Genomic DNA, 12171 nt, shown 5'->3' on the forward strand with positions numbered 1-12171 from the left:
GAGCTGAAACGCTCCTTTCATCTGATTGGTCGGATCGCTCCGCCTTCAACTCGAGCTTACATTTTTTCAGAATAAGAGTCTTATATGAGTAGTGTCTGAAACCACCGCTCACTGTTAATTAACATAATATTTGAGTCAGATGTTGCTGCGCACATAATTCGTGCTGCTGTGACTTGCAAGTCACGCCTTTAAATTATTTCTAGGTTATAGTATTGTATGAATATTGTCCCACTGTAAATACAGTGCAAATAGTTTTGTCTCCTTGGATAAAAGGGAAGAGGAAATAAAAATCAATAATAGACTGAACAGTTCCATGATAATATGTCTGTAACATTTACCACTCTCATCTTTTAAGTCAAAGGTAGGTGTGTGTGACATTAATAATTAATTGGGAAAATTACTATAGTTAAATTTATGAAATAAATTAGTAATATTCGTTTTATTACATACTAAATTGAATGGTTTTTCTTTTAGTCTTCTTTGTTGGCCTTGAGAAACCCAACATATATTTGAACATTATTATCATTTATTATGAGAGTAATTGACAACAACTAAAATTTTAATGTTTCACCAAATTTCCTTCTCAAAAAATCCTAGTGACTTTCATAATCTGAGCAATGAAGGTCTTACACTTAATGTCCACTAGAGGGGGAGACAGGATTTCAATTTACGTAAAATGGCAAATAAATACATTAATTTCATGTGTACTACCATGAATATGCCATATCTGTGTATAAGAATAAATTCACACTTCAAGCTGTACTTTAAAACTTCCCATTCTGGCTTTTTCAACCTACCTCCAAATGTATTTTAATATATTTTTTATTCACACTGGTTTATGCATTTAATGTTTGTCCATCTAGAACTTTTATTTTTCATGAGCTGTACATTTTAAGATGTACTCAGTGTTGATAAATCACATGCACTGAATGTAAAGTGCTAATGTCAGGACGCTCAGTCCTCCTCTTGGATGGCCAGTGTCCTGCAAAGTTTAGCTACCCCAAATAAACACACCTAAGCTAAGCAAGGTCTTCAGGATCAGTAGCAATGTCCAAGCAAGTGTGTTGGAACTGAACTCTGCAGAACATGGTTCTCCCGGTTCAGGACTGGGTTTTAAATCTATAAATGAATTTGTACAGTTGGGTGTCTGCATGCAGAGGTGTACTTCAGTAAGTACAATGTAAACTGTAATCTATAAAGACAAATCTTCAGATAAGCATTAAGGCCACTGCCTTGAGGTCTCCATCCATTGGTCAAAACAGACCTCGCACCCCACCACACTCCTGCTAGCTGTCAACATTAATTGCGGCTGGTGCCAAATAAAAATTATTATGTATCCCTTGTGCATTGTTCAAATTCACTACCCTTTTGTTATGTTCGGGATGAAAACATTCACTCAATTAAACTGCTATTAGCATTAGATAAAAAATTTTTCCCCTAATTTATTGTTGGTGGATGTTTTTTTTTCACTGACTTCCATTATAATTACATTTTTGATTGCAAAGCCATGAAACATAATCATGCATTCTTGATTGTTTGTGGTTTTCCCTGTTGGGAAGAGGTAAAATTTGTTATTTTTTACAGTTGATCACTAGGTGGGACCATCAACCCTTTAGATAGGCCTGTGCAAAAAAAAGCTTAGTTTCTGACTTGTATATAGAGTTATGTGGAGTATAACAGCAAATTATATTGTGTGTATGTGTGTAGGAGAGAGAGAGAGAGAGAGAGAGAGAGAGAGAGAGAGAGACTTTTGCGCACTTACCTTGATGTATTTGAGAAAATCTAAATGTACACCTCAGCTCTCAGAACTACATGGAGTAAACAAAAGTGTATTTATGCACCTGCTGCCTTTTAATGGTGGTGATAAGTATAGACTAAACAAAAACAGTACATGGATTTAAACACTTGCATGCCATCCTTCTGGCCATTTGATGGTGAGAAGAGCAGCAAGCAATACGAGAAAGGGCTTGACTTGAACCAGAGTTTTAGAAATGATTATGCAGCTTGACCCCTCCAGCGAGTTGCTGCTTATTTGAAGTTGGTATTGCATTTTGGTCCATAATCAATTATGTTCAAAGTAGTTTTTTTTATAAGATTTAAAGATTTTAAACTGGCTTCACCATCAAGAAAAGACAAGTATTTCACACATAGGCCCTCCGTTCTTTTCACCATCAAAAGTCAGCAGGTGCATAAACACACTTCTTTTTTTTTATTGTTTAGTCCATGTAGTTCTGAGAGCATGAGGTGCATATTTGGATTTTTTCAGATACATCAAGGTAAGTAAACAAAGGTCTCTCCCACACTCTCTTTCTCTCTCTCTCAAACACACACACACAAACACACACACACACACACACACACACACACACTATAATTTGCTGTTAAACTCTATATAACTCTATATACAGGCCAGAAACTAAGCCTTTTTTTGCACAGGCCTAAAGGGTTAATGGTCCCACCTAGTGATCAACTGTAAAAATAACAAATGTTACCTCTTCCCAACAGGGAAAACCACCAACAATCAAGAATGCATGATTATATGGTGTCATGGCTTTGCAATCAAAAAATGTCGTTATAATGGAAGTCAATGGGACAAAAACAGCCACCAACAATAAATGAGGGAGAAAAAAATTAAAATCTAATGCTGCACAAAACTAACAATACATCAAAGCTAATCTACAGTTACTAATCTTTGACATGCCCAAGACTGTCATAAAATGTAAAAAAAAATATCCAGTCCACAATTACTTTTTATATTGAAAATATGTCATTTTGTGTGTGTTTTTCTTCCCAAATCAGTGACATAATTTATGAACTTGGTAATTAAAGAGTTAAAATCTTGGATTTTTTTTTTAAACATTTGGTAGTTTGATTAGGACTGAGGGTGATTAATAGATTTATGCAAAAAAAAAAAAAAATCATTATCTGAGACATTTTTACAGCATTTTAATTTAGTGGGTGTTTTCATCCCGAACATAACAAAAGGGTAGTGAATTTACCCACAGTATACTGTTGAGTTTTTGAAAAATTTCAAGCATTTTCCCAAAATAAGTGTCAAAATAAGATTTGTCACCAATCATTCCATTAGCTGCAACACAGAGAAAGTTGTGGCCAAAATAAGATTCAACTTTACCCCCTAGTGGACGAAAACGTCCCCAACAACGCATATGGGGTATTATGTAACAGCAAGTCATTTGTGCAAGTACATTTGACTTGCAGTTTTTCCAAAACTTAATCATTTTTATTTGGTACCAGCTGCAGTAGTTAATGTTGTTTTATATTATACAGCTATCATTGAGCTAAGGTATACCCCCCTACCACCCCATCTATCATTGAAGAACCTGTGTTACACAGATATGGCATATTCATGGTAGTACATGTGAAATTAATGTATTTATCTGTCATTTAAACTTACATAAACAGAAATCCTGTCTCCCCCTCTAGTGGACCTTAAGTGTAAGACCTTTATCGCTCAGATAATGAAAGTCACTAGGATTTTTTGAGAAGGAAAAAGTCTGACCAGTTACAGCAACGAGTCAAACGAGTCTGAAGATCTGAGCTGAATTTGGTGAAACAATAAAATTTAAGTCGTTGTCAATTACTCTCATAATAAATGATAATAATGTTCAAATATATGTCGGCTTTCTCAAGGCCAACAAAGAAGACTAAAAGAGAAACATCATTCAATTTTGTCTGTAATAAAACAAAAATAAATTTAACTATATTAATTTCCACAATTAATTATTAATGTCACACACACACCTACCTAGTGCCATTAGACTTAAAAGATGAGAGTGGTAAATGTTACAGACATATTATCATGGAAATGTTCAGTCTATTATTGATTTTTATTTCAACTTCACTTTTATCCCAGGTGACAGAACTATTTGCACTGTATTTACAGTGGGACAATATTCATACAATACTGCAACCTAGAAATAATTTAAAGGGGTGACTTGCAAGTCAAACAACGCTAATTATGTGTCTACATCTGGTTTCAGACATTGCTCTTGTAAGACTCTTATTCTGAAAGACCGAGGAGACCGAGTTGAAGGCGGAGCGATCCGACCAATCAGATGAAAGGAGCGTTTTAGCTCCGCCCACAAGTGCGAATGAAATATTGAAACCATAAACCGTTTTTTAAACCCCAAACAACAAAATGAGAAATCAAGTAAAAAACTCATTATCCGTTTGTTAACCTAGATGGAATAACGAATAAACGAGCCATTTTTCCATTTCTCGTTATTTAATTCATGTTCTCTCATTTGAATCCTCTTGAGTCTTTAGTTTTCTGTTTTTTAATTTAAAACGGATTTGGAATGGACGGAAGATACCCTGATTCTTCATCATATAACTTTACATTAGCCTAGATGCGTGCACTTTTTAGGCACGATTTGTTTAGTTTTTTAATATACTTGATGCTGTTAAAAGGCATATCATTAAAACAAAAAATATGAGTTCACATATCACACCTAAACATGCATGGAAAACATAATTAGAACTAGCTTCTAAATTTGTTAAAATTGCCTATCCATATACAGCTATGATTCGCGAACCCCAAACTGACTCAAATGATTCGCGATCCCGCTCCGAGCTCCCGAACTGATTCAAATGATACATGATCCCCAAACTGACTCAAATGATTCGCGATCGCGCTCCAAACTCCCGAACTGACTCAAATGATTCGCGAACCCGCTTCGAACTCTCGAATTGATTCAAATGATTCGCGACCCGCTTCGAACTCACGAACTGACTCAAATGATTCGCGAACCCGCTTTGAACTCCCGAACTGACTCAAATGATTCGCGAACTCCCGAATTGATTCAAATGATCCGCAAAGCCGCTCCGAACTCCCGAACTGATTCAAATGATTCGCGACCCGCTTCGAACTCACGAACTGACTCAAATGATTCGCGAACCCGCTTTGAACTCCCAAACTGACTCAAATGATCCGTGAACCCGCTCCGAACTCCCGAACGTACTCAAATGATTCGCGAAGCCCGAACTGACTCAAATGATTCGCGAACCCGCTCCGAACTCCCGATCTGACTCAAATGATTCGCGATCCCCAAACTGACTCAAATGATTCGCGATCCCGCTATGAACTCCCGAACGTACTCAAATGATTCGCGATCCCCAAACTGACTCAAATGATTCGCGATCCCCAAACTGACTCAAATGTAAAACTTGGTTTTATAAATATTTCACATTTCATTATTGCATATTATTTGAAAATTAATGTGCATATTTTAATGAACAATTGTTTTCATAATTTTTCATAATCATCATCCAATTAAATCCAAATGGAATCATGTCCCACATTATTCATTTTGAATATTCACTGAGCAGTTAAATTGAATTACAGAAGTCAAATATTCACGTTGTCAGCATTCATTAAAATCTAATTTGTTAAACGGGTCACAAAAAGTGGCATCAAGGCAGACAGAATTCGTCATATTTGAAAGGTTTGTAGAGAACCTTGATCCCTATTAAACACTCAACTGCACTTTGAATCTCTGTGACATCATCCAAACCAGTGTTTTCACGCTCTGTTGTGTGTCTCCGCAGTAATTCCTGTGAAGTGCTAGAGAGAGAATCTAACAGTGAGTCAAACAGAGGCTGAACCCTGAGCCTTTTCATTTCCATATTTATAAGCATCAGTAACTTTCAGATAGCGGAGGCATATAAAGAAGACAGCGTTTGCTTCTTAATCTCTCACTTGCAATGTCTTTGCAGAGGAATGTCCCGTTGATGAGCTCTTCAAACTGGAGCCTCACAAAATTGAGACCGTGAGAAAGGTTGCGATCCAGCTTGAAACGTCTCTAAATGTTGTCTTTGACACACATCTTTCACAGCTTCATTATCTTTTTGTTCCTAAAGGTCATTTTGCACTTTGTGAATAAGAACATGTCATCTCTGGGACTGAATGTGACAGATCTCGACAAACAGGTGGACAAACCCTAGATTAAAAGCCTCATGGTGCATTTTTTCTAGAGGTCAACTTAATGATTAAAGGAGTAGTCCGCTCAAAAATGTTCATTTGCTGAGATTGTACTTAGCCTTTGGCCATTCAAAATTTATATTTAGATGAGTTTGTTTCTTCATCAGAACAGATTTGGAGAAATGTACACATCATTTAGATGTTTTTACCTTCAAACCATTGCTTCCACCTAATGCTTTATTTGAGTTGTCTTTCTACAGTGTAATATTAATCTGCATCAGGAGCGAAATATGCACAGATCAAGCACCATTTAAAACAAGTGGAAACAATTGTTTTTGATGTCTCATATTCATGTCATTCTGTTTATGATTTTATAATGTGAATGTATTAGCTTTCAGATGGAGTGATCCTGCTCAGAAATGGTGCGAACCTGAGAGAACCTCTGCGTTTTGCATTTGCAGTGAAACAAGAGAACCATGTTGTTAGTCAGCTCCATTTCGCTTTACAACATTAAGAAACATTTAATCCATGCTTATAGGACTTTACATCTGCGTACTGTAACTTCACACTCACCTCCAGGAAATGTCTCGCCATTGTATAATTAACGTCTCTTAGGATGACTGAAGATATGACAGCAGAGCAGCATAAGGCATGCTGAGAAACCGAGGGTAATGCAAAATACAGAAATCAAAACTTATGATCTTATGATTACTAGAGAACTCGCAGTGTTGCAGATTTGAATTACATTTAGTTGTCTGTTTTAAAAATATCTGATCTTTTTGTGATTGTTGTGTATTTCCCTATGCAGCCAGCTTCGCAATGTGATGCTTGCACTGGATCTTCCAACCCGATCTCACGGCAATTCGTAAATTTTTCACAAGGTGGCTTATTCATACGAATTCGTACGACCACACTCAAATTCATACGATGGTTGCCAAATCGTACGTATTTTACCAGTTGCACAATTCGTATGAATTTGTACGAATGACCTACACCTAACCCCGCCCCTAAACCTAACCGTCACTGGGGTCATATAAAATCGTACGAGTGAGGTCGTACAAATTCGTACGAATAAGCCACCTCGTAAAATACGTACGAATTGGTCGTGAGATAGCGTTGGATCTTCTCATAGGCCGAGGACTTCCGGTTCAGTCTGTTGACCCTCAAGGTAATTACTGTAAATCGGGACAGTCAAAACCCTAGTGAGCTACATTGTTGTGAAGTGTGTACATCCTAAATAAAACCAACAAAACTCGAATCTTATTAGGCAGCATTATTTTCCTGCCATCTGTTTGATATCATATGTTGGCTAAAATAGTCTATTTTGGAATTACACTTCATTAAGGAACTAAATCCCCTATTTAGCTTGTTTTTGTGTACTGCACTTCTTTAGTAGAATAGCTGTTATTTAGCATTTATTGTTGATCTGTCTGCTTGTTCATTCAATAATAAGCTCATTTCGCATATTTCTCATAGATATTGTTTCGCAAGATGTTCCGGCCATGCTGAAAGTGCTGTGTTACTTATTCAAGAGGGACAAAAACGAATAATCTAGCGACCCACCTTTCAATTTAATAAAACCTTTCATAAAGCTTTAAATAATCAAATTCACTATAAATGTGCATCTTCCTTCTGACTAGACATCAGGGCACAGAGTCGACAGTCAGATTACTTTAGCACTCAGAGTGTTTTAGAAGCAATTTTACAGAGTGTCTCTGAACCAGATGCTTCAGAGAGAAAATGAGAGAACATGGCCACTCATCTCATCATGGAAATGGCTTTTGGATGCTGACAGCTTCAATTTAATGTCACCCTTTCATTTTCCCACTTTCCAGGTATTTATATATTTATTTATTTTTATTTATGTGCATTAGTCTTCATGTATGACTCAACAGTTTTCTGCTGACTTTGCAGCTTGTTTTCGAATAAAAGTGACACATACAGCAGCTCTGAAACATCGTCATTAGTTCTTCAATACTGGACTTATATGTGAGTGTGTGTGTGTGTGTGTGTGTGTGTGTGTGTGTGTGTGCGCATGTGTGCCTGTGTGACAAGTGGATATACTCATGTGGATTTATTAATTATTATTGTAAAACTAGATTAATTTATTATTGATGAAAAAATGGGAAATCCTGAGGTAAAATGTAGTTTTCCATTGCTTGTTAGCTATAAAAACTAAAATAACCTATATATTGTTAAATATTGATAAATATTGGTCGGAGTGTGGACACATTTCAACTGAACACCACAAACATTATTTTGAATCTTCAGAGGAACTCAAGCTCATATTCTTGATGTGAACAGTAAAGGGCATCGCTCAATGAGAATAGCCTCCATCCACCTCCGTAATTTAATTTCCCTAATGTGTGTTCTCTCAGATTGGATACGGTGAATGACTTCCATTTAATCTAAATGACAAAAGCATTATGAGTGCTTTAAGAGAGTCTCCTCTCAGCGGACGGGCCGGGATTCGAGGTGCGGGTGGATGGATGCTCTGATGGCGTTTTAATGGTGAATTGCCCTTGGGTAATTTTTTACCATTGCTGTTACTTGAGCAGAAAACTTATGAGAAGCTGACATTTTTCATCCTAACGCCCGTTTGTTATTCGTTTATATTCATAACTGCAATTTTTCAGCCTTGCCGTGGGTGCTAGTGTCATAAAAATGAATGAAATCTGTAGGACGATGAGCGGTAAGAAAGCAGACTGCAGTAGAGATGTGTAGGTGGCTTGGACAGACAGGTGGACAGAATATCTGGAAATGCTCACATTAGACACAAAATATCCATCTCTGTGCAGTTTGTCCTTTGCATCCACTCTGAACCTGACCTGCAGTATTGGGGTGATTTTTAGGGTTGATGGGGGATACTGCTGGCGACGAATGGTTTAAATGAATACAGATGCCATCAACATAGACTGAAACTCTCTGCTGATGTCTCATCATCTCATCCCTAGAGCAAGGAAGGCATCTGAGTCCATGGCCGAGATAATGCTCCACTGAGAAACCCAAACTGTGGTAAGAACTAAACAAACAAAAACTGTAACCTTCTAAAAGTTTATTTTTCCTATGTTGTACAAATTTGACAAAGTATAACATTATGCTACTTTGTACATAGTACCCACATGTGAAAAGATGAGAATTTACCAGACCATCTGTTGAGAGGTAAAAGCCATGAAGCCGTACGAACAGGTGAAGATTGACAGATGTAGAGACAGGAGCGCAACATTGGATTTTTAGGTAAACACTGTAATTCATTGAATGTGAAATGGTTTTCCAGCAGTGACTTGAGAGTTGCAGATCTCGGTTTTCAGTTCAAGCTTCCATTGTGTTGAGAATCTAATTATGGGAATGATGAGTTTTATTTCCTAAAACCTCATGTTGATTAAAGGCTGAAGAATGACTCCTTGAAGGTGGCAACAGGTTCTTTATAACCCACCAGTTGCACGCCGATCCCTGATACCAGTTAATTCAAATGATTTAATATGACTAGCTGTCAGAAAATGTCACCATTAGTGCACTTAAATTTTTTAAATAGTATATATACAAACTCCCCATGGATCTCAGTCATAGTTGTTTAGCACGAGTGAATTTCACAAAACATGTCAAATAGAATCAAAAGGAAATTATTTTTTATGTAAAGAAAAGTTAGCTTATTTAAACAGTTTATATTTTGCATTATTAATATACACTATAAGAAAATTTCCTCTCAAACATAAAAGAAAAGAAAAATAATACTTTACATATTATACTTTCTTTTAAACTTAAAAATAAACAAAAAAAAATTAATTCCATGCTTATTTTAAATTTGAATCAGTATTTATACTGCAATAAAGTAAAAATACTGTATTGTAATTAGAATCATTTGATATAATCATATATTATACTTATAATGACAAACTCAAAGCAAAATTTATGAATTAATTTCAGTAATTTGAAAATGTGTTTAAATGTCATGATAATGACATGCAGAAGCAATGCAAAACTGATGTCTTAGCAAAATGCTTAATTTTCTTCACGTTAAATATGGTGTCTTATTTATTCCCTTTTTTATTATTGGTGAAATATGACCCATCTATATATATATATATATATATATATATATATATATATATATATATATATATATATATATATATATATATATATTTATATATATATATATATATATATATATATATTAGTGGTTGGCCGTTATCTGCGTTAACGTGAGACTCTTATCAGGTGATAAAAAAAATATCGCCGTTAATCTACTGTCAAAGTTGGGTTGGGAGCTGGGTCTATACTAAGCAAGCTATGATGACTTTCACCTTGATATTTAATATAACCGACTGGCTGAGGCCACTGCTGCGCATCGTCACTAAAGCTTATCTTTTTCACAGGTTTTTACATCTTACCACTTGTCAATTTAAACATTAAAGCATCCAAACACAAGACGCGGAAAAGCTGAACGGAGTAGCTGGTTACTCGTGTGCTGTGTTCGGTGCGGAGAGAGAGAGAGAGAGAGAGACGCGTATCACGGACAGCGACACTGAACCGAGCTCTCTTCTGTGAAGAGAAAGGCGTCTCAAAACACTTGAACATCGAATTTGCTTCTTTTTGCTCTTGTGCCGACAATATATTACTATCCAGTGCTATTTTACATTTAATTATTTGGTTTCTGTACCTTGACACCTACAAACTTGAAAAAAACTTAAACATTGGTGTTAAACAGGTGTAAGGTTGTTTGCACCTTGTGCAGTGTGGAATTAGTTTAAGCTTTTTCAAGCACTCTGTGATGCATTTTGGAAACAGGAGATGAGCCCCTTTTCTAATGCACCACCTAGCTTGATAAACCCCTTCTCAAAGACTTACTGTTTGTCAATTTTATTTGGATAACACACATATTCTGAATGCCTTCCGCAGAATTCGAATGAGCCAATATATATATATATATATATATATATATATATATATATATATATATATATATATATATATATATATATGGAATGGTTTTAATTTAGGAAAATATGTCAAACTGATCTGAAAGCCTTTTTGAATTAACAAACATGTTTAGTAAACAAGCACACCAGGGTGCAAGCTTTGTAAATAATGAGTGAATTTTGCAGAAATCTGTGGGCAGTGATGCCCAAACACCTTCAGCAGAGTTTCCATATTCTCTAGAACAGATGATGAATCACAGTCATCCTCCTGCCAGCTGACACCATAATTAAACTCGCACCTGCTCAAACCAGAGATCTGATCCCCTCCACCTTGAGCTCGTTTCTGAACCACCAATTACTTCAGTCAAACGTGGTGGAGCCATAGCAGCTCTGTTCTGCTTTATGAGCGTAATTGGGCTGCTGTCTGCCAAAAACTGCACTGTGGATTCCTACCAACAGACATATTCTAAACGTATTGCTGAAAACATGCTGTATTCATTGGTGCAGCATCCAAGACTGAAGCGCTTGTTTTAAACACTTGCTGATCAGTGCACATGAAGTAAATTTATGTTGCCTTGAACACTTTGACGTCTGATATTTTGTTTGTTTTTGATGACATCTAGAAACTAGCCAAGTAGATGTCCCTTGGTCTTTTGTTGCTCTTAAATAATAATTTCTATTGAACGTTAAATGACCAAATCCTAGGGATATGACTGAGTGATTAAAAAAATGCCCTAAACCTAGAACATGAAATCTGACTGTAATATTCTTCCATCACCAGCAAGGGTGTTGATGAAGGAACATGTTCTATTTGGCTAAACTGAGTTTAGCTACATTTCAACATGAGAAGCTGATACCCAGCTAACAATGAATGTTTTCAGAACTTTGGCTAATGTTCTGTCAAGGTTCTCTTAAAGTTATGAACAAATGTATCCAGTAATACTAACAGGACATTTGTTAGAGTTATCTGGTCTTGAATAATGTTCTCAATGCTGACACAAAATCATTATTTATAAATTGTTTATAGAATGTTTCATTTCTAAAATGTTTGAGTTGGATGTTCATCTGTTGTTGTTTTTTATGTTATTTAATGTTTTAGAACGTTCAGAGAACATTCAAAAGTAACATTTCCATAATGTCTGGAACATTCTCAAATGGAACACAGAACGTGTTTTTCCAGTCCAATATGACATTTTCCATTGTTTTTCTAGGTAAACCTGTTAGACGTCTTTTGCAGCGTCTCACACTTGAGTGGCATGTTTTTAAGATGACGTGTCACTTTAAAATAATACTAAAATAATACATCTT

The 12171-nt window shown here is 36.0% G+C and overlaps 1 long non-coding RNA gene across 3 annotated transcripts in view; it reads left to right on the forward strand.

Annotated features, from left to right (window-relative positions):
• Positions 1-7974: 7974 nt before the first annotated feature.
• LOC127946864 (uncharacterized) overlaps positions 7975-12171 on the forward strand; it is a 32520-nt gene continuing 28323 nt past the window's right edge. For all 3 annotated transcript variants that reach the window (XR_008151186.1, XR_008151187.1, XR_008151188.1), the window contains exons 1-2: positions 7975-8956; positions 9057-9178. This is a non-coding gene — a long non-coding RNA (uncharacterized LOC127946864). The remainder of the gene's footprint in view (positions 8957-9056; positions 9179-12171) is intronic.

Source organism: Carassius gibelio, chromosome A25 (assembly GCF_023724105.1).
Source record: "Carassius gibelio isolate Cgi1373 ecotype wild population from Czech Republic chromosome A25, carGib1.2-hapl.c, whole genome shotgun sequence".
NCBI classification, from domain to species: Eukaryota; Metazoa; Chordata; class Actinopteri; order Cypriniformes; family Cyprinidae; genus Carassius; species Carassius gibelio.